The sequence below is a fragment of the Cyprinus carpio genome, chromosome A7 (genome assembly GCF_018340385.1).
Source record: "Cyprinus carpio isolate SPL01 chromosome A7, ASM1834038v1, whole genome shotgun sequence".
NCBI classification, from domain to species: Eukaryota; Metazoa; Chordata; class Actinopteri; order Cypriniformes; family Cyprinidae; genus Cyprinus; species Cyprinus carpio.
In genome coordinates, this window is record NC_056578.1 from 2,313,147 (window position 1) to 2,333,637 (window position 20,491).

The following is a 20,491-nucleotide window of genomic DNA, read 5'->3' on the forward strand; positions in this document are numbered from 1 at the left end:
CTTCACATTATCCACATGAACCAGCTACAGCGTTTGAAGTTTGTTTTCGCGGGATTTCCACGCAGACTGTAGGCGGGCATTATGCAAATGCAAGAATCTGTGACGTGTGAAATACGCGGAATGGGATTCAAATTTAAACACCTCGCTTCAGTGGTTAATTCAGAGGGGACTCTTTCTTCTGAGAGAGAGAATTCCAAACGGAAGTGAGCTATGCCCTACTCCCTTCGAAGGACAGAGCCCTTGAAGTGTGCTCTTTGAAGGGTGCAGGGCATTACTGTCTCGTATAAGCGTTTGGAACTCCCTTGTAAGGGAATGACTGACCAAATGTTACCTTGACAAATCTGCGCGTGTGTGCAGCATTCAGTACTCCGTCAGTTGTTGCAAATAAACAGGGCCGTCGCTAGTGGGTCGAAAGGTGGTGACGATTATAGGGGCCCACGGCTGATTGGGGGGCCCCCGGCGATCTCAACCGTCTGGACGCTCAGGAAAGTTGACAGGCCACTGCTGCGCGTCATCACGAAAGCTTATCATTTTCACGTGTTTTAAAACCTTGCCAATTTAAACATTCAAAAGAGTTTAAACCATCCAAACACAAAGGACGCGGAAAAGCTGAAGTGAGTAGCTGGTTTCTCGCGCGCTGTGTTCGGTGCGCACGCGGAGAGCCGCTTCTCACAGACAGCAACATTGAACCGAGCTATCCATTGTGAAGTTCTCCTCGAACTTCCTCCTGCACCTGAACGAACAAATACACAAATCGCAGTTTAAATAAACAGGAAAGGATGTGAAAGAGCCCAATTCAGCACCCGCGGTGTTCTGGTGTTCAGGGCTCACGCAGAGAGGGGCTTCTCAAAACGCTTGAACACCGAATTTGCCTCTTTTTGCTCTTGTACTGACAAATACATACAGCATATGTCAAAATATCCATCTTAGAAAGTATGTTCGAAAAAAAACTACTATTGGTTATGTCTTAAGTGAAAGTAAACAGTGGAGAAAAAAATCGTATGTGTATTATGTTGGATTCATTCATTGTCTCTTAAAGTGACCGCGCCTCATTTAGCTACTAGCTGCTGTAATGTTAATCCAAGAAAATGAAAGAAAGAAAATTACTCACTGCTCTCGACAGAATTACTTTGTAGTTTTAACAAGAATTAATGCACAGTCAAACCAACAATTATTCAGACACCAGATATAATGTTTGATTATTATTATTATTTTTTTTTTTTTACTAGTAGGTGCAGGACACTATAATTTATGAAAGTGAGTATAGCAAAATAAAGCGAACTGTGACATATACCCAAAAATTCTTCATACAGTGAACTAGTGAAACTGATTTAAAAAAATAGTCAGACACTTTGACCTGACCATGTTTTGTTTATGTTTTTTCCTGAATTGCTAATGCTAACTTTTCACACCACAGACTGAACAAAATTAAGCATTTTTTTTGGTAATTAGTCAACAAAGTATTGATAGATGTGTAAATATTGTCATACTAACAACTGTCTGAAGTTTTGGTCGATTGTAGTCCATTACATACATTTCTATCAAAGTTATCTAACATTATCAAGATGAATTTGTTCTTAGACAGTTTAACTTTGAGTTCTTGTCATATTTTATTACCATTTTCTAAACTATAGCAAATAAACTGTGATAATGTGAGAAAATGTTGTAGGTGTCTGAATAAATTTTGGTTTGATTGTATATTTATTTTTTACAGTGAAGACTTAAGCAGTGCTGCTTTACATTTAATTATTCGGTTCCTGTACCTGGACACAAACTTGAATAAACTAAAACATTGTGTAAATAGCATAAATAAATAAATACAAAAAACATACAAATTAAACAATTTCAAACAGGGCCCACTGTTACAACCTGCACCGGGGCCCCACAAACCCCAGCTACGGCCCTGCAAATAAATATATCTTCTCATTATTATTATTTTATTCAGATATTGACTAATTGTGTCTTATTTACTATTAAACGTTTTCACACTAAACTTGCTTACACTACCGTCTTAAATCATATTTATATCCCTGACGAAAAATATGTTTTCTTACATTAAAACAGACAAATTTAATTAGCCTATTCTATTTACGTTTGTATGTGAACTCGAAATCACCCCCAACTGTGCTTTAAAAAGCATCGCAAGCTGTCCCAACCTAAGATCACATGAAGTGAAGTGACCGTGAAGTGACCACCGCATGTTCCCTTCGCTTCTGGAGGCGCTCTTCGTGAAGGGATTCAGTCCTTCACTTTCATTTGGACCCTCCTCTTCCGAAGTGCCCTTGAAGGGTTAAAAGAATAAACCGTTTGGAATTCGCCAAATAACTTTATTTACGATGCACTTTCAGCTTTAAACTTTGCAGTTTACATTCACATACAGCTGCATTACACACTGCATGAAGGTCATTTTCAAAAATCCATAATAATAGGGCCGGTGTAAACTATTTTAGTTATTTGTGGTTACCATGGTTTCACTATAGTAACCAGGTTTTGTTTGTTTGTAGTAAAACCATTGTTCATTATCGTCAGGGAATCCTATGTAAAGTCCCCAAAAGCTGTTCGTGTATCAGACGCTGGAACATAATGATTAAGCTTCTCCTCCACCAGAGCTGAGCTGCACGTCCATATTGGCATACTATTGTTGTTTTTTCTACAGTCAATCTAACAGGGGAAACAGACAAAGTCATCATGGGTGTCGAAGCATCGAGATGTCAGTTTATCACTGCGGTCAGTCCGGCCTTCACTGTGAAAACACGATCCTCGTAGCCCCAACGGTGTTTTATATGTCCTGCGCGCATATACGAGGTATTACGGTAATGTGTGGAAACAGATCCACATTCAGAATCACAAAGAGAACAGGCAGAATATGAGTGTTTGGAGGGCTTTTATTAGTGAAAGCAGTTAGACTGAGTGACACTCTGGAGTGGTGGACAATCTTAACTGAAATTAGTCTGTGGAAACAGGTTAGACCTATCCAAAATAACAGACAAAACAGGCAGAATATGAGTTTTTGAATATTAGGAGGAGTGACACTCTGGGTCTGTCAATATGAAGTTAATCTTTTTAGAACTGTTTTTTTTTATATCTAAATTTACAGATAAACAGGTTGTATATAAGTTCACGAGAGGCTTGTATTTTGTTATTTCACATCAGACAGTTATTTTGATGTTATTTGGAAATTTTACATTTAATATTACTCAACATTTGAGGTCATTTTTACGTTATCAGACCGTTTTTTAAATATTTTTATTATTCTATTTATTGATGTTGTTTATGTCTTTGTTTGTGTTTGTATGTTTGTTAATTATTGACTGCTGAATGAAGCCAAAGCCCGCTTTTCTTTTAAACTGAGTTTTTACCGTAAAGTAGAATATGCGCGCACAAACAATGCAGTCACGCGATCTGCGCTTCAAGTTTATTGCGCGTCTACTCGGCGGTGTGTGGCAGATTAAGCTGCGAGCGTGTTTTCCGTCTTCTTCTTTAGTAAATCCCATGGTAAATCCTCCTTCGGTTGTCATGTTTATTCATATTCGTATTCATATTCATATTCACGGCCTTCTACTTAAGTTAGTAGTTAAATTAATGCATAATTTGGATTATGTTTTGTACAGCTGTCTTTCTACTTACAGTTAACATTATTCTAAATCAGTTGGATCCATGGATTTTTATTTATTTATTATTTTTTTTTTTTCAAGAATGACGGAATTAATTTTTTTCATTCATTTATTCTGGTGGAATATGCAAAAAAAAAAAAAAAAAACAATTTGATTTAAATTTTTTATGAATTTTCAAATATGACTGTATTGTGAAAAAGATAGCATTTTCCATGAGTTTGGCATGCAATTATTAAAGAATGATACAGTAAAATGATATGAAAATCGCCACAGTGGTATGTATGGACATGTACAAAAAAAAAAAAAAAAAAAAATCATGAATGTTTTTTATTTATTTTTGTTTGTTTGTTTATTTAGTTCTTCATGTTTTCATGCAATTATTACATAATGAAACAGTGAAATGACATGAAAACAGTTTGGTTTTGTCATTTTTAATATTTTTCCCCCTCACTTCATGTTGATTTTCTCAAAATAAGCAGGATACACCATACAGTAGCAGGTACAGACTGAATGATAATATGCACTTATAACACTTAAAACGTGAATGAATTCCGTCATTCTTAAAATAAATAAATAAATAAAAATAAAAATAAAAAAATCCATGGATCTTACTGATTTAGAATAATGTTAACTGTAAGTAGAAAGACAGTTGTACAAAACATAATCCAAATTAATCATTCAGCATTCCACATAAAAAATAAAAAAAGGAAAAAGTATACAGCTTTGAACCCAAAAATACATAAATACATAAAAACACATAATTATAGTAAAATAAATGGTGAAAACTTAAGTAGAAGGCCGTGAATATGAATACGAATATGAATAAATATGACAACCGAAGGAGGATTACTAAAGAAGAAGACGGAAAACACGCTCGCAGCTTAATCTGCCACACACCGCCGAGTAGACGCGCAATGAACTTGAAGCGCAGATAGCGTGACTGCAGTCACAAACAAAGGGTAGGGCCTGGAAGGAACGAGCGCGTTCTTCACTCTGGAGTCCGCTCTGATCTTATTCTGTTATATTCAATCTCCTCATTACAGCAGAAAACACCATATGTGTGTTCACTCTGCATTACACAAAACCCCATCGAATATAATCACTCCGAATATGAAGCGTTATTCTTCATCTGATGACGTCTGTTTTATTGAGGCATCGTTATTCTTAGAAAGCGAAAGTGAAGCGGGAGAAATCGGGAGCGCGTTTGCTCTTCCACGGATTTGTGTCTCTTATATTTGAATCTGTTTGATTTTTTTTTGTCTCCGGTGAGTTTGTGTCCTCACTGAACATCGATTATGTCTCTCATGTGATTTATTCTGGAAGAATCTTCCTCAGAGTTTGTTTTATTGGAGTCTGTCTGTATTTTCACAGGAATGCTGTCGATTATTATCGTTGTACTGAATCTCCTCATAGAGACTTCCGGTAAGAACACCATTGGATTTCATTCAGTTTTATGCTTAAATACTCCATACAGACCCGATGAGATAAATATTAATATTTAGGCCTATCGAGTAATTCACATTTGTGATCAGTTTCTATTACTGCAGTAGATTACATACAGATTGTGCCAGAAGAAGGTGATAATATGATAGTATCAGAACTCAAAAGAATAACAAGCATACCTTAAAAAAAAAACAACCTCCATTCAACACAAAAATTAAAAAAAAAAAAACCAATAAAAAAAAAATAAACGAGTCAAGCATGTTTAAAAATCAATGAAAGATCAAATGAAGAATTTAGATTTTTTTTATTTTTTAGACATTTATTAGTTCAATCGAGAATTTTGCACCAGCAGTAACATGTATTAAAATCTTTTTAAACTACTCATGACCACCTTTACTAGAATGTATCAAGTTTCATAAAGCAGATCCTTGATTCTGATTGGCTGAGGCACATTCAAAGCATGCGGCAACCACAAGTGTTTCTGAGGAACTACATTGTTTGGTGGAAGAATACTGTTTTTTAATATCATTACACTTTATTTGCTCTGTTTTATTCTGTGAAACCTTACTATGTATATGGAATAACCATTTTATAAAAGCAATAAGCCCTGTGAAGCTGTGGTTTACAGTGGATTTATAACAGCTATAACAGCTTCATGGGGCTTATTGATTTATTCATTAACTTGTTTTATAATTTATAATAGATAATCTGTTAGGGAATAGATTTTCCCCTATTGATTTATATTACAACTGTGGCATGTTGTAGCTGTTGTTTCTGAATGTGCAGACTGTTGTTTTTCATAACAAATGTTACATAGACTAATAACAATAAAAATTATTATTATTGCCCTGGTAATGAATAATAGGTTAACCTTATTTTAACAAATGCTGTTAAGAACTATAGTACATTTCCATAAGAGCAAGTACAAGTCAGAATCCAGAGCCATGTGTAAAATGGGTTCTAATAAAGAGGGATGGGAAAAAAACTGGCATTCAGATATTCAGAGATGGCAAATCAATATAATAAACAATATCAATATAAGAAAATGTGAAGTTAGATTGACTTCCTATGGTATGTTGAATCAGAACATTCTGTCAAACTATAACCTGTAAGTGCCTAAATAATATAATATAGGCTACATTATATACCCTAAGTAAACAAGTAATTGTTAACTAGGCTGTTACTTTATTGCAGTTATGTTATCGACCAACTTTGCATGTGTGGATGATATAGCACAAAAGATAATTTTACAAAAATAAACACGCAAACAAACAAACAAATAAACCTTATGAGGGAGCATGACCCAGGACTTCACTAAAACAGTTCACCCCTCCCCCCCACCAGCCCATTGTTCAAACCAAAACTACGCTCTTGCCCCCATGTCATCCAAGATGTTCTTGTCTTCAGTCGCAAAGAAATGAAGGTTTTTGAGGAAAACATTCCAGGATTTTTTTCTCCATATAGTGAACTTCAGTGGGGACCAACGGGCTGAAGGTCCAAAGTGCAGTTTCAGTGCAGCTTCAAAGGGCTCCACAGATACAGTTTGGACCTTCAACCCTGGAAGTGAACTAACCTTTAAGTAGGACTCCAAAGCACATCTAAAGCCAGAGCTGCAGCCTGCTGTAGGGTCAGAAACAAGGCAAGGCAACAAGGGAACACGGGCCGCAACAGGCTAACAATCACCAGCACTGTGTTTGTGTCTCAGGGTGTACTCACACTAGGCGTTTTGAACTGTGCCCGAGCACGTTTGACCCAGTGGTGTACCGCACATCTTAAAGGCCTCCCCGCAAAGAACGAGATGGGGCCCCTCCCACCAGCAGTGATGTCATGTATGAAAAGTTATTGTGCACCCGCTGCAGGTATACTACTGAGTCCGCCTCTCCCATTTACATAACTGATGTATCAGTCATGAATGTGGTGAATTATCATCGCATTGATGCATTTCATGTAGGCTAATGGCCAATACGTTTCAGTTCAAATACTGTCCTACATAAGACTCGCTAACTTTTTAAAAAAAAAACTGTACAAGCAAAAGTCATGTCTTTCAGTATATGAACAGAAAAATAAAATCCTAGGAGAAAAACAAATTAAAGGAATAACTATATGTGCTACATTTTGAGAAAAAAAATAACTTTCTATACATTTACCAAAACTCTACTGAATCCTTCACGCTTTCTGAGCATTTAAGTGCACTGCAGCTTATTGTCAATGTTGCGAGCGCGGGGAATCCTAATACTTAGAGCTGAACTGTGGAGTCTTCTTTCTTGTAACATTGTGCACCGGAGAAATGTCTTGATCACTTTCAATTTCGAGAACCAGCGATTAATTGCATGACAAAGTCTGGTGACAAGTCAACAGCGAATCGCTAAAGCATTTGCCATTGAAACAGAGAAGCTCAGCAGCGGACCAGGGCACAAAAACATATACATATATTTCACTTAAATCATTAACAAATTTAGGAAATGAAAGGGAAAAATATTGTGCTGAGTTTCTATTCATTGTGACGGGATCTGAAGTTCACGTAAAGGAATATGAGGAGGAAAGCCGTTCTCTATTTTGGAAAGTTTACAGTTTTCTTTTCATTCTTTCTTTCTTTATTATTATTATCATTATTATTATTTTGCCAAGGCTTTACAGTGATGAATGATGTCTCGCCTGTATGAACAACCAGCGTTGGTATCTGACTAAATTACAGTATGAATAACAGTTGGGAAAACAATGCAGTGATTGCGCTGGCGCCTCATGCGCGCACACAACATTTTTGCTCCCTTGCATACGCAGCAGCAGGTCAGGCTGTGGCTTTATTACACACGATGGTGGTGCTTCAATCATATCAGACTGATCTTCTAAGAGACCTGGATAGAGGCAAGGGCCTTTTTCCTGATCAGGTAGCCGAGCTGCACCGCACCACAGGCCTCTCTCCAGGCTACCAAGCAGGCCGGCTCTGCCAAGGGCAGGCATCTGGAAGAACCTGGCAGACATCGGGAAGAAAGAAAAGGCTTTCTTCTCGATGCTCAGGTTTCGCCTTCTGAACTTTTCGGTATTTCCGTTGAGACGGTGATCGAGAAGTTTGGGGAGACGAAGGCGCACTCCGCTGCTTTCAGATCCTTCGTTCCACGAAGGTCCAGGTCCGAGCCCGAAGAACATAGGGGTCCTGGCCTGTCTCGATCTGAGGATCAAAGATGGGCACAGAAGGCTAGTGTCGCGACTCGCGCTCCTCCCCCACCTGCGGGTAGGGGTAAGAGGAATTGTGGGTCACAATGAGGTAAGCAGAACCTAAGGGATGTGATCCAGATGAGGCAGTATTCTCGTCTGAATCAGAGCGATACCGAGGTATCTACTTGTTCCCTTTAGGGATTTTTAACTTCTGCTTTTATCCTCCCCTTCCTAATTCCCCTGTAACCACCAGCTCTCCACCTGATCGAGGTTAGGTGGAAACCTCTAACGCATAACAGTCTCCTATGCTGGACCTATAATGTTTTTGGCTGGTTCTATGTTCATAGCAACAACCTTACTGATGGTCCGGACTAAAAGGGGGCGCCCCTTGAGCGGGGCTCCAGCACAGGAGGGTGGGAGTATAAAAATAACCCTTTCTGTCGCATCCAGCTGGAAGTGAAGGTGGCAGTTACAGAAGTCTTCTTGTTTATGCTGCCTCAGGTGATGCTCCCCTCGCTAGAGGTTTGTAAAATTTGAGCTTGCCTCTCCCGTGCGGTTCAGCGCCTCTGCAATGCTTAGGAACCTTTAGGTACACACGCTAAGCTCTGTGTACTTTCTGAAAACCACATGGTGGACAGTGTGCATGTGAACACTTTGCGCACTTTCTAAAAATCCACGTAAGTGGTAAGTGTGCACGCAAGACTCTGCACACTTTCTGAAATCCTGTATGGTAAGGGTTACGCGCTCCGCCTCGTTCCCTTTCTTGAGATGATTAGACCTTGGTTCCTTGGGCTCCATTCAGCCAGCGTGTATTTGTTTATACACATCAAGCATCGCTTCCCTCAACATGAGGGCCTATTTGGGCGATTCTCGTGGTAGTTTAGCAGCGCTCAACTTTTCCAAGAAGGGTCGCCTATGAGCGTGCTTCTCTGTATTCAGGAGTTCTCCTCTCATATGAGACTGAGTTCGCTGTTTTTCCCCAGAGCGCTCCAGCATTATTTCCACAGATTGATTTGATGACTCTCAAACATACTGTTTTGAGATGCACCATTCCATCTATGAGCTGCTCTATCAGAGTGCCATGAGAGCCCCTCCTTAGAACAGTATTTGAAAATCCATGCTATGGTAAGTGTGCGCGTGAAGTCTTTGCACACTTTCTGAAATCCACACTGTGGTAAGTTCGCACGCTAGTATTCTGCGTTCTTTATAAAATCCTGTATGGTGAGGGCTTCGCGCGGTTGCTTCGTGCCCTTTCTTGAGCTGGTAAAAGCCCCGTTCATCTTGGGCGCCACTCCACCTATGTATCCTCGGATACCTATCTAAACAGGGTGTTGCTACTGGAGATCTGTTGAGACAGCTCCTTCAGCAAGCTTTTGCAAGAGCAAGTGGTAGCCCCTGTGTGACAGGCAAGACTAGGTTCCTAGCCGTATCCCTTTAAAGGAATCTTTCCTGATTCCAAGCCTTCAGCTCTACCCCGGGCTGAGGCCCTAACAATTAAGTTGGGTATGTACCTTAGGCCTTTGGCCGTAAGGGGTATTGTCACAGACAGCTGTCTAAACGTCCCGGGGGCAACTCCCATTGAAATGGTAGAGTTGGTACTTAGTGTTCGCCATGATTCTGGCCTGCACTCTCCTCAGCATGGCGGCGTGGGTATACTGTTCCCCATAGCGACCCCTAGAGGAAGCAGTTCGAAGTTCCCTTGAAAGGGAACGTCTCAGGTTACGAATGTAACCAAGGTTCCCTGAGTAGGGAACGAGACACTGCGTCCTCTAGCTCCCTGCCATGCTTCGGACGCAAGCTTCAGACGAAGAAGTGAATGACGTGTTCTCCCGGTGCCTGTTTTTAGTCACACCGGTAGTGACGTCAGATTCTTTCTCCTCCAAACTCATTCTTCATACACAAGTGCATTCCTAAGACACCTTTAACGAAGAGGTGTTCCCCATAGCGACCCCTAGAGGATGCAGTGTCTCGTTCCCTACTCAGGGAACCATGGTTACATTCATAACCTGAGACGTTTTCTCAGTTTTCTCATACATGACGTAAGCGTGCGCCGGCCAGAAAGATTACTGCAAGTGTGAGCGCAGGCCAGCGGCGGGGTGGAGGGGGATAATCGTGCTCAGTTCAGGGCAACCGTACCTAGTGTGAGTACACCCTGAGTGCATCTTTTATAGTCCTTCTAATGTGAGGCAGCTGTGATGAGTCCGGGAAAAGGATTGTGGGAAATGGAGTCCTGGGTGAATGGTAAAAGTCTGGGATGGAGTGCCCTCTGGTGGAGCTCATTGATTTGGCTCGCCACCAAACATGTAATGAATATTAAATCTTATTTGAAAAAAAAAAAGTTACAGATTTACAATCACCATAAGTTGCAGTCACATTAGCAAAATTTCCTGGACAAAAAAGCCTCCATTGTCAGCCAATAGTGTAGTGATGTATGAAGCACAGAAGTCACTTTCAAAACATGCAGTTTTCTATTCGTTATCACCGTTAATCTGCAAATTGTGATGAAATCTTCTGCTCTCATGTAAGTCTCCCGATCGCCTGGATTCCTGTTAAAACGACTCTTTCTCTCTCTCTCTATCTCTCTCTCTCTCTCTTTCTCTCTTTCAGTGTCGTTGACTGTAAAGGTTCCTCCTGATCCTATAGTGGCTCATGTGGGATCCACAGTGATTCTGCCCTGCTGGATCTCTCCTCCTGAGAACGCTGAAGCTCTGGAGATCCGCTGGTACCGTCACGATCAGTTCAACAACCCTGTTCTCCTCTATAATCATGGGAAGATCCAGGACACCCAGGAGGAACCATACAGGAACCGAAGCTCTTTGACTCTGCGGTCAGATCAGTCTGGTGGACTGAAGGATGGAGACGTCTCTCTACGGCTGGAGAAACTCAGAGTACAAGACGATGGTTCATTCCATTGTTATGTGAGTGGAGAACATTCATATGACAGTGAAGAGGTGGTTCTCAAAATCACAGGTGGGTGGTCTGTTTTCTGAGGATCTGCACTTCATTAGTTCAGCCAAACTTTGAAACTCTCTCTTCCATGTGCTCTTCTGCATAATGAAAACTCATCATCATTGAGGACTGTTGATATAAAACTCATCCATATGACTACATTCCAAGTCTTTTGATTGTTTAATGTGAGAAACAGACTCAACTCATTGTTATTTGCAGAAAATGCTGACATCGTGGCGTCAAACATGGTGTACGCATACCCGAGTTGAACTCTAGTTATTTGGATTACTGTTATGATAATAGTGCTTTTTTTGTAGTGGTCAGCTGACATGGATTCTTTGACGGACGATATTGATGCCGATATCATAAAGAGCAGGGTGACCAATGGGCAGTATAAACCGATATATATGATATTATACTATTTAATATTAAGTCTGCAAAAACTCCCACGCATAACAGCTGCTGCAATGTTATTGTTTTTTTGTTTTTTTTTGTATATAATATTTTACTAAAATAATTAGAAATAAATTAGTGCTCCTGTATCTCAAGTGGTAGAGCATTGCGTTAACAAGCGCAAGGTTGGGGGTTAGATCCCCGGGAACACATGATAGGTAAAAATTGATAGCCTGAATGCACTGTAAGTCGCTTTGGATAAAAGCGTCTGCTAAATGCATAAATTTAATTTAATTTAATTTAAATTATAAAAATAAATGGGTAACGCTGTTGTTGACATGTAGCTGCAAAGTTACTTACAGTTAGTGAATGTAACCGATAAATCTGTAAAATAAATTAACTTTTATTACCTTAAATAGCAACTTCTTGATTCAGTAATCCTGTTAAAGTCTCTTTTTTTCTCACAATTTTGGAGTTCATATTGCTGTCAAAACAAAACATTATATATATATATATATATATATATATATATATATATATATATATATATATATATATATATATATTTATAAATCGATAGATAGACAGATAGATAGATAGATAGATAGCACAGTATAGTATAGAGTCTTATTGGTTTACTGGAGGTTGAATAAATGATGACATAATGTTGTACATGTTGAAGTGTTCCAAGATGTAAAAAAGACATTCAAAAATCAGAACATAATTAGACAGTGTGTTAAACAGTATACTTATTATCCTGCCTGTAGTATTGTGTCAGGAGAACATCTGAAGATCTGTCTCTCCTCTCATCAGCTTTAGGATCCTCTCCTGTCCTGTCTCCAAAGCCTCTAGATGATGGGCGTGTGAACATCAGCTGCGAGTCCAGCGGCTGGTATCCAGAGCCCAGTATCATGTGGACGTCAGATGAAGGAAGGGCTCTCCGTCCTGGAGGAACATCTCACAGTCGAGGAGCAGATGAGATGTTCTCTGTCCACAGCTGGACGGCCGTCTCTCTCTCAGACGCTCAACTGGTCTCATGTTCATTCTCTCTCAGATCTGGAGAGTTAAAAGAAGGAAGACTGAACATACAGGGCATCGTATCTTCAGGTTAGAGAACATGGATATTAGCAGATACCACAAACAAAGTGATCAAGTTTGCTTGAATGCTAGGCCTGTGATCGTTTCCATTAGTTTTTCTTCTTGTGACCTTAACTTCCCTTAAAGGGTTAGTTCACCCAAATATTAAAATTATGTCATTAATGACTCACCCTCATGTCGTTCCAAACTCGTAAGACCTCCTGTTCATCTTCGGAACACAGTTTAAGATATTTTAGATTTAGTCCGAGAGCTTTCTGTTCCTCCATTGAGAATGTATGTACGGTATACTGTCCACGTCCAGAAAGGTAATAAAAACATCTTCAAAGTAGTCCATGTGACATCAGAGGGTCCGTTGGAATTTTTTGAAGCATCGAAAATACATTTTGGTCCAAAAAATAGCGAAAACTACGACTTTATTCAGCATTGACTTCTCTCCCGGGTCTGTTATGAGCGCGTTCACAGCACATCCGGTTCGCGAACGAATCACTTGATGTAACCGGATCTTCTTGAACCAGTTCACCAAATCGAACTGAATCGTTTGAAAGGGTTCGCGTCAACAATAAGCATTAATCCACAAATGACTTAAGCTGTTAACTTTTTTAACATGGCTGACACTCCCTCTGAGTTCAAATAAACCAATATCCCGGAGTAATTCATTTACTCAAACAGTACACTGACTGAACCGAGCCAGATAACGAACGAAACATTGACCCGTTCCCGAGTCAAGAACCGGTTGCATCGGTTTTCGGATCACCGGTAGTGATGGGAAGTTCTGTTCTTCTCCCGCGAACCGTTTTTTTTCGGACAGTTTGATTCAATAAACCGGTTGCCGAAAACGGTTCACCAGTTCTTTTGCGCTCGACGTAATGACTTCATTGGCGATGATTGCCCTTGATTCAAGCCTTCGGTTTACCCGCGCTCATAACATTAGCACAGAATCGGTTCAGAATCAATCACCAAAAGAACCAGTTCAGTTCAGACGCGCTGTGTGTCAGTCTGCTTCACGCATGCGCAGTATCATCAGCTCCTCGGTTCTCGAATCGCACGCGTCCGACAGAAACGGTTCTTGACTCGAGAACGAGTCAATGTTTCGCTCGTTATCTGGCTCGGTTCAGTCAGTGTACTGTTTGAGTAAATGAATTACTCCGGGATATTGGTTTATTTGAACTCAGAGGGAGTGTCAGCCATGTTAAAAAAGTTAACAGCTTAAGTCATTTGTGGATTAATGCTTATTGTTGACGCGAACCGTTTCAAACGATTCAGTTCGATTTGGTGAACTGGTTCAAGAAGATCCGGTTACATCGAGTGATTCGTTCGCGAACCGGATGTGCTGTGAACGGCGCGCTCATAACAGACCCGGGAGAGAAGTCAATGCTGAATAAAGTCGTAGTTTTCGCTATTTTTTGGACCAAAATGTATTTTCGATGCTTCAAAAAATTCTAACGGACCCTCTGATGTCATATGGACTACTTTGAAGATGTTTTTATTACCTTTCTGGACGTGGACAGTATACCGTACATACATTCTCAATGGAGGAACAGAAAGCTCTCAGACTAAATCTAAAATATCTTAAACTGTGTTCCGAAGATGAACAGAGGTCTTACGGGTTTGGAACGACATGAGGGTGAGTCATTAATGACATAATTTTAATATTTGGGTGAACTAACCCTTTAATATAATTTATAAAATATCAGCATACATTCTTGAATGCATGTTCTTCATCTTGTGCTCCATCAGTTTTCTTCAGTGTCATCATTTTCTCTTATTTTTTAACCTTCCAGTCATTAAAAGAAAAATTAAATCTCATTCTACATTTTGTTCTCAATCCTGTTTTAGAAGACAAATGAGTTGCAAACAGCATTTTTATGTTAAAAGAGTTTTGTTTCTACGTTACTGTAATTGCTTCATATATTTTGAAAGTTTTTAGATTCATCTGGTTTCTATTTCTCAGGTCCATCAGATTCATCAGATTCCTCAGATTCATCAGGTCCATGGAAGGCTCTTTTCCTCACTTTTCTCATCTGTGCTCTTCTGGGTTTGTTTGGGCTGATCCTCTACAAATACAGAGACAAACTAACAGGTACAAACTGGCTGAAAGATTTTAAAGATGTGGTTATCAGCAGGTTTTGGTTTCATGTGTTGATCTCATGTGTTGATATTTTTGATCTGTTCTGCAGGAAAGAAACCAGCTACAGAAAGTAAGGAACATGAACTTCATTTATCATCTGAACACAGTCATGAATCCTTTCAGGCAGTGATTAACTGGGGGAAAATGTACTTCTATTTTATTAATATCTGTTTTTTAAGCAAAGCACACAAAAGCTGCTGATGGTGTTTCTGAAGTACTTACCAGTTAAACTGAATTGACTTCTTTACGTTCAATAATATTACTATATTACTATAAAATTAATTTTACAAGGGAAATGTTTTGTCTTGGGGATTAAACACTGTGCATGTGTATGAAATGAGCTGATTACGCACAAAACCCACAGTGCTTTCAGAGTAACATCAGATCACATGACAGGAGAGATGGAAACCATTCTGAGACTAATTTAAATAAATAAAAGAATCATGAAATAAAATTATTTAGTTTGTTGCCCATTAACAGCAATATGAAAGAATATCTGAAAGAAATTTTGTCTCAGCTTGAAAGGGTTAAAGTGTATTTTAATGTGGTTTACAGAGTCTGGAGTCAAGTCAAGTCATCTTTATTTAAATAGCGCTTTGAACAAAATAGATTGTGTCAAAGCAACTGAACAACATTAATTAGGAAAACAGTGTGTCAATAATGCAAAATGACAGTTAAAGCAGTTCATCATTGAATTCAATGATGTCATCATGCAGCTCAGTTCAGTTTAAATAGTATCTGTGCAATCATTTGCAATCAAGTCAACGATATCGCTGGAGTATGTATGGAACCTGCAGAAATTAAAAATAAATAAATACATATAATAAATAAATGTAATAAAAGGAAAATAAATAAATGTGATAAAAACAAAAATAGTTCATTTGAAATAAAATGTAATCCCGAATTATATTTTAAATTACTTATTTTTTTTATTTATGTATTTTTTACATTTATTTTTATTCTTTTTAACTTGTATTTACTTATACTTTCATTCATTTTTATATTTAATTAATTAATTTTTAAATGTATTTACTCATGCATTTATTTATTTATTATATGTATTTATTTATTCCCACGAGTATTTATTTCCAAATTTATTTATGTATTTATTCATTTATTTCTTTTTAGTTTTCCATGTGCAACATGTAAATGAGGGAGGCGTTCCTTGTGGAGCGCCGGTGAATCAATGGTTGAGAGCTCGCAGAAGCCTCAGATTAAACTAATAATAGAGATCGGAGTTTGAGAGTGTGGTGTTCCAGATCAACTGGAGACATCCAATATATTTTCACAGATTCACATTATTATTTCTAATTATTTAATAGCGACTGAATTCAGTTACTTATCCTCATAGTTACATCATTAAGCCCAGAACCATCAACATCAACGTCTAAGTTGATGACGCTTCTAGACACACTCGGTGGAGGTTTCTATGGCGTGTGTTCATTTTGTAATCACAGAGAAAATCTTCACTCCCAAAAGCATTGTGAGCATAAGTTTATCGTAAACCAGTTATACCTAAGGTCTCTACGGTCTACTCAGGCTCACAATGCTTTTTGGAAACACGACCCACTGGCGTAAAGTTGGTTTGATGTTATACGCTCGGTATTTGCAAATTCAGGGACCATCTCTAAAGTTAAATACGACATTAGAATACACGTTTCTAATTCCAATAGCATTTTAAGAGAATAGCTTACAGTCACAAAACCAACTGTAAAGTGTTATTTTAGGAGTCAGGTATATTCAGTAATATTTACATATTTAATATTTACAAAATGAAGACAAGCCTTATAAACCTCCCCCGAGTGTCTAGTACCGTCATCAACCTACAAACTCATGGTTCCAGGCTTAATGATGTAACTATGAGGAAAAGTAACTGAATTCAGTCGCTATTAAATAATTAGAAATAATAATGTGAATCTGTGAAAATATATTGGATCTCTCCAGTTGATCTGGCACAACCCACTCTCAAACTCCGATCTCTATTATTAGTTTAATCTGATTTACATGTTGCACATGGAAAACTAAAAAGAAATAAATGAATAAATACATAAATAAATTTGGAAATAAATACTCGTGGGAATAAATAACTACATATAATAAATAAATAAATGCATGCGTAAATACATTTAAAAATAAATAAATAAATTAAATATAAAAATGAATGAAAGTATAAGTAAATACAAGTTAAAAAGAATAAAAACAAATGTAAAATAAATACAATATATAAAATATAAATTCAGGATTAAATGTTATTACAGATTAACTATTTTTGTTTTTATCACATCATTTATTTATTTATTTTACTTTTATTAAATGTATTTATTTATCTATATATACATTTATTTATTTTTAATTTCTGCAGGTTTAGTCCTCCATAAGTATGGAGTATTTGTGAAGCAGATAATTAAACTTGATATTTTCTCTCATTTCAGTTTGTAAGGAGGAAACTCCGGAGAGACTGACAAAAGAAGGTATTTGAAGATGTTGTTCTGTGCTATATGTTTATTAGAACTGTAAGTGCTGACATAAACATCTACATGCATACTGCAGCAGAAAACAAAACTAAAAACATAACAGGTTTTGGTGACTCTTGGTGGAATAAAGGTGTAGGTGAGAGTGGAAATAAAATGGACAAAACAACAAAACACTCAGTTTTGTTATTCTACACTTCTAATCACAATTGTATATTTTACAAACTACTGCAAATACAGTATACAAGGGCTGTCCGGAAAGTGTCCAGCCATGTAATGTGAAAAAAAAGAGATGAGAGATGCAATATGATGAAAATATGTGGGCAACTGCTGATTGTTCTATGTACAATGTTTCTTGTGTTTTGTATCTTCTTCGATGAAAGTCTGTTTTTCATATATCAAGGCTGGGAACTCTCCGGACAGCTCTCATATACATTATTTTATTTATTTTTTTTTTTTACAAAAGCTGTGTCTAACAGAACATAATGTGAATAAAATCAAATGTATAACTTCAACATGTAAAATTATCACAATGCATGGATTCATCTGCACCACTCCCAGAGTCACACAGTCACATAAGCATCATTCACTTCTCATATTGGACTATTATACTCATTTATTGTTAGAAACTGTTAACTTTAAGATGTTGTTAACTAAGCTAATTTTTTTCCCTGTCTAAAATCTCATAAGATTTTGTTTTTAATTTTAGTTGTGGGAGACATAAATGTAGAAGAACTGAGGACTCATGCAGGTATGATATCATCTCAGTTATAAATGCATATATGTGTAAACATCATCTCATATACATGAGGATTAATAACTGTTGCTCATGTATTTTTCCTCACAGTTGAGATCACTATTGACCGAGAGCGTCTACATCCAGATCTGAAGGTTTCTCAGGACTGTAAAACTGTGAGGGACAGTCCAGATTATAAACGCACTGGGGAGGAATTTCCAATTCATTTATGTGCTTTTGGAGCCCAAAGATTCTCCTCCGGTCGTCAGGGAGGTAGATCTGGCACAACCAAACATACCTCCCAAAAACTACTGGATAATTGGTGTGGTGAAAGATGACATGGAAACCTTATTACAAGAGACAGATCTGCTTTAACTCCATCAAGGGGTTTCTGGTTCTTGTGTTCAGACGGTCCTCGTGGCTTTTACACCAACACTGATCCATGGATTAGATTCTCTCTGACACCGAGACCTGAACGACTGGGAGTTCTGTTAGATTATGATGACGGTCAGCTGTCATTTTACAATGTCACAGAGAGAAAACATCTCCTGACCATCAGCAGCAGATTCTCTGGATCAGTCGTTCCTCTGTTCAATCCTGGAGCAGGTGATCTGAGTACACTTAGAATCCTGGATTGTCCAAAACCTGAAGAACCAGCTGAATCCAGTCAGCCTTTACTGAGTAATAACAGCTCAGACGCCTGACTGACCAATGCAGTTTAAACAGAAGGACATACGTGCATAAAAAATACCTGATGCATGAAAACCTACAAACTACACAAATCTAATAAATTTTACTGGTATGGTTCAGACAACATAATTTTTAAGAGTAGGTTTGATTCCTAGTGGTCATGCATCATCAATTCAATCAAAAGTCAATTTATGACAACTTCACATGACGTTATCCAATCCTACAGTAAACAACTAACATGGCCAGTCTAGGGGGTTTATTTTTTAATCATCCGACATAACACAAAACAACTTTCCCTACTTGATGCAAACAACATGAGAGCCAGTCCTAACCAAAATGTGTGCATGGAGGTGTGTGTGAAAACTTCTGCCTACAGTAACTACAACAGCAGGGATGAAAACCCCTGAGAGAAAATTATGATAAAATACGTTTTTGAACCTTTACAATTAATCCAGAACGCGGAAGCAAGATTAATCTTTAATGAGCCGAAAAGAACACGTCACACCTCTGTTCATTAAAGGGATACTCCACCCCAATTGAAAATGTTGTCATTAATCACTTACCCCCATGTCATTCCAAACACATACCCATAGACTAATTATAGGTTTGTAAACATTCAGGATGCGCGCGCATCATGGTTGTAGAAAACCCACGAGAGATCGCTTTACAGATATAGAATTACACAGATACAGTACAAAATAGTTAGGTTTAAAAAGATTATAGATTATATTGATTAGATGTAATTTTCAAAATGCTCTCCACATATTACAAGAGCTTGTCAGCCAGCGATAAGCACTGCTATTCAGTGAAACTGATATAAGATAGTGGGATAGTCTTACAGATCCGAAACCGGGATGATGGTTTTTGTGGGCGGAGCCTGTCTGATGGCAGAAAACGATGGTTTTCAATTGGCAGTCTATGGAGCCATGGAATAAAAGAATAAAAAAAGGTAAATTTGATTTTATATTTCAAAATTCTGACTTTATTATTGCATTTCCGAGATTATATTGCAATTCCAATAGGGAAAAACAACTCCTCATTCTCTCTTTTCCCCTCGGCTCTTCTGGCATTTTTCACTCAGAATTGACAAACTCACTATTTTTAAGTTAAGTTGAGTTATTAAATACGAATTAGGATATATAAACTTGCATTTGCGAGAAAAAAAAGTCATGTAATGCAAATGTTATGTATAATGTTAATAGTAAGGCTTAATAATATTTCATGCTGTAACTGTAGGGCTAATACAATACATCCCCTATGAAGACCGTATGTGAATATTATGTAGACCTACTGTTTAAATCAAATGTTTGCATTAAAAGTAGAGTAATCATAGCAGTTTTCATCCATAGTATATCCATTTAAACGTCTGCGTTTAGCTTCAAATGGCGTCTTTGACAACAGTATTCTGTAAAAATTATCTGCATTCCGATCTTGACATCAAAAGGCACAAAAATATTTTTTCTCTTATTCCATGGATTTTACCCGTTTACCTCCACTTGTTCCCAGTGTTTTTCTGTGACCACTATGTGTGCGCAGCTGCAAGTGACGTGACTGTGACGTCTACTCTGAATTGGTCTATAGCTGCTCACATAAAACTCAAGGCATTAATGTTTGCCTACAAACCTCCACCAGCTCTGCACCCCTTTCCCTAAATTCATTACTTCAGACTTCTGTGCCTCTAGAAGCCCCTTTTAAACTTGTACTCTATTCAAAAAAAAAAAAAACTATTTCTATAAAAAAAAAAGAAAAAAATTAATAAAAAACCTCTTTTCTTAAAATGCTCTAAAAAAAAAAAACCTTGCTATGTGTGCTG

The 20,491-nt window shown here is 37.9% G+C and overlaps 1 pseudogene; it reads left to right on the forward strand.

The window, feature by feature from the left end:
* The first annotated feature begins 4,541 nt into the window (after positions 1-4,541).
* On the forward strand, positions 4,542-18,797 carry LOC109091233 (annotated as a pseudogene).
* Positions 18,798-20,491: the final 1,694 nt, after the last annotated feature.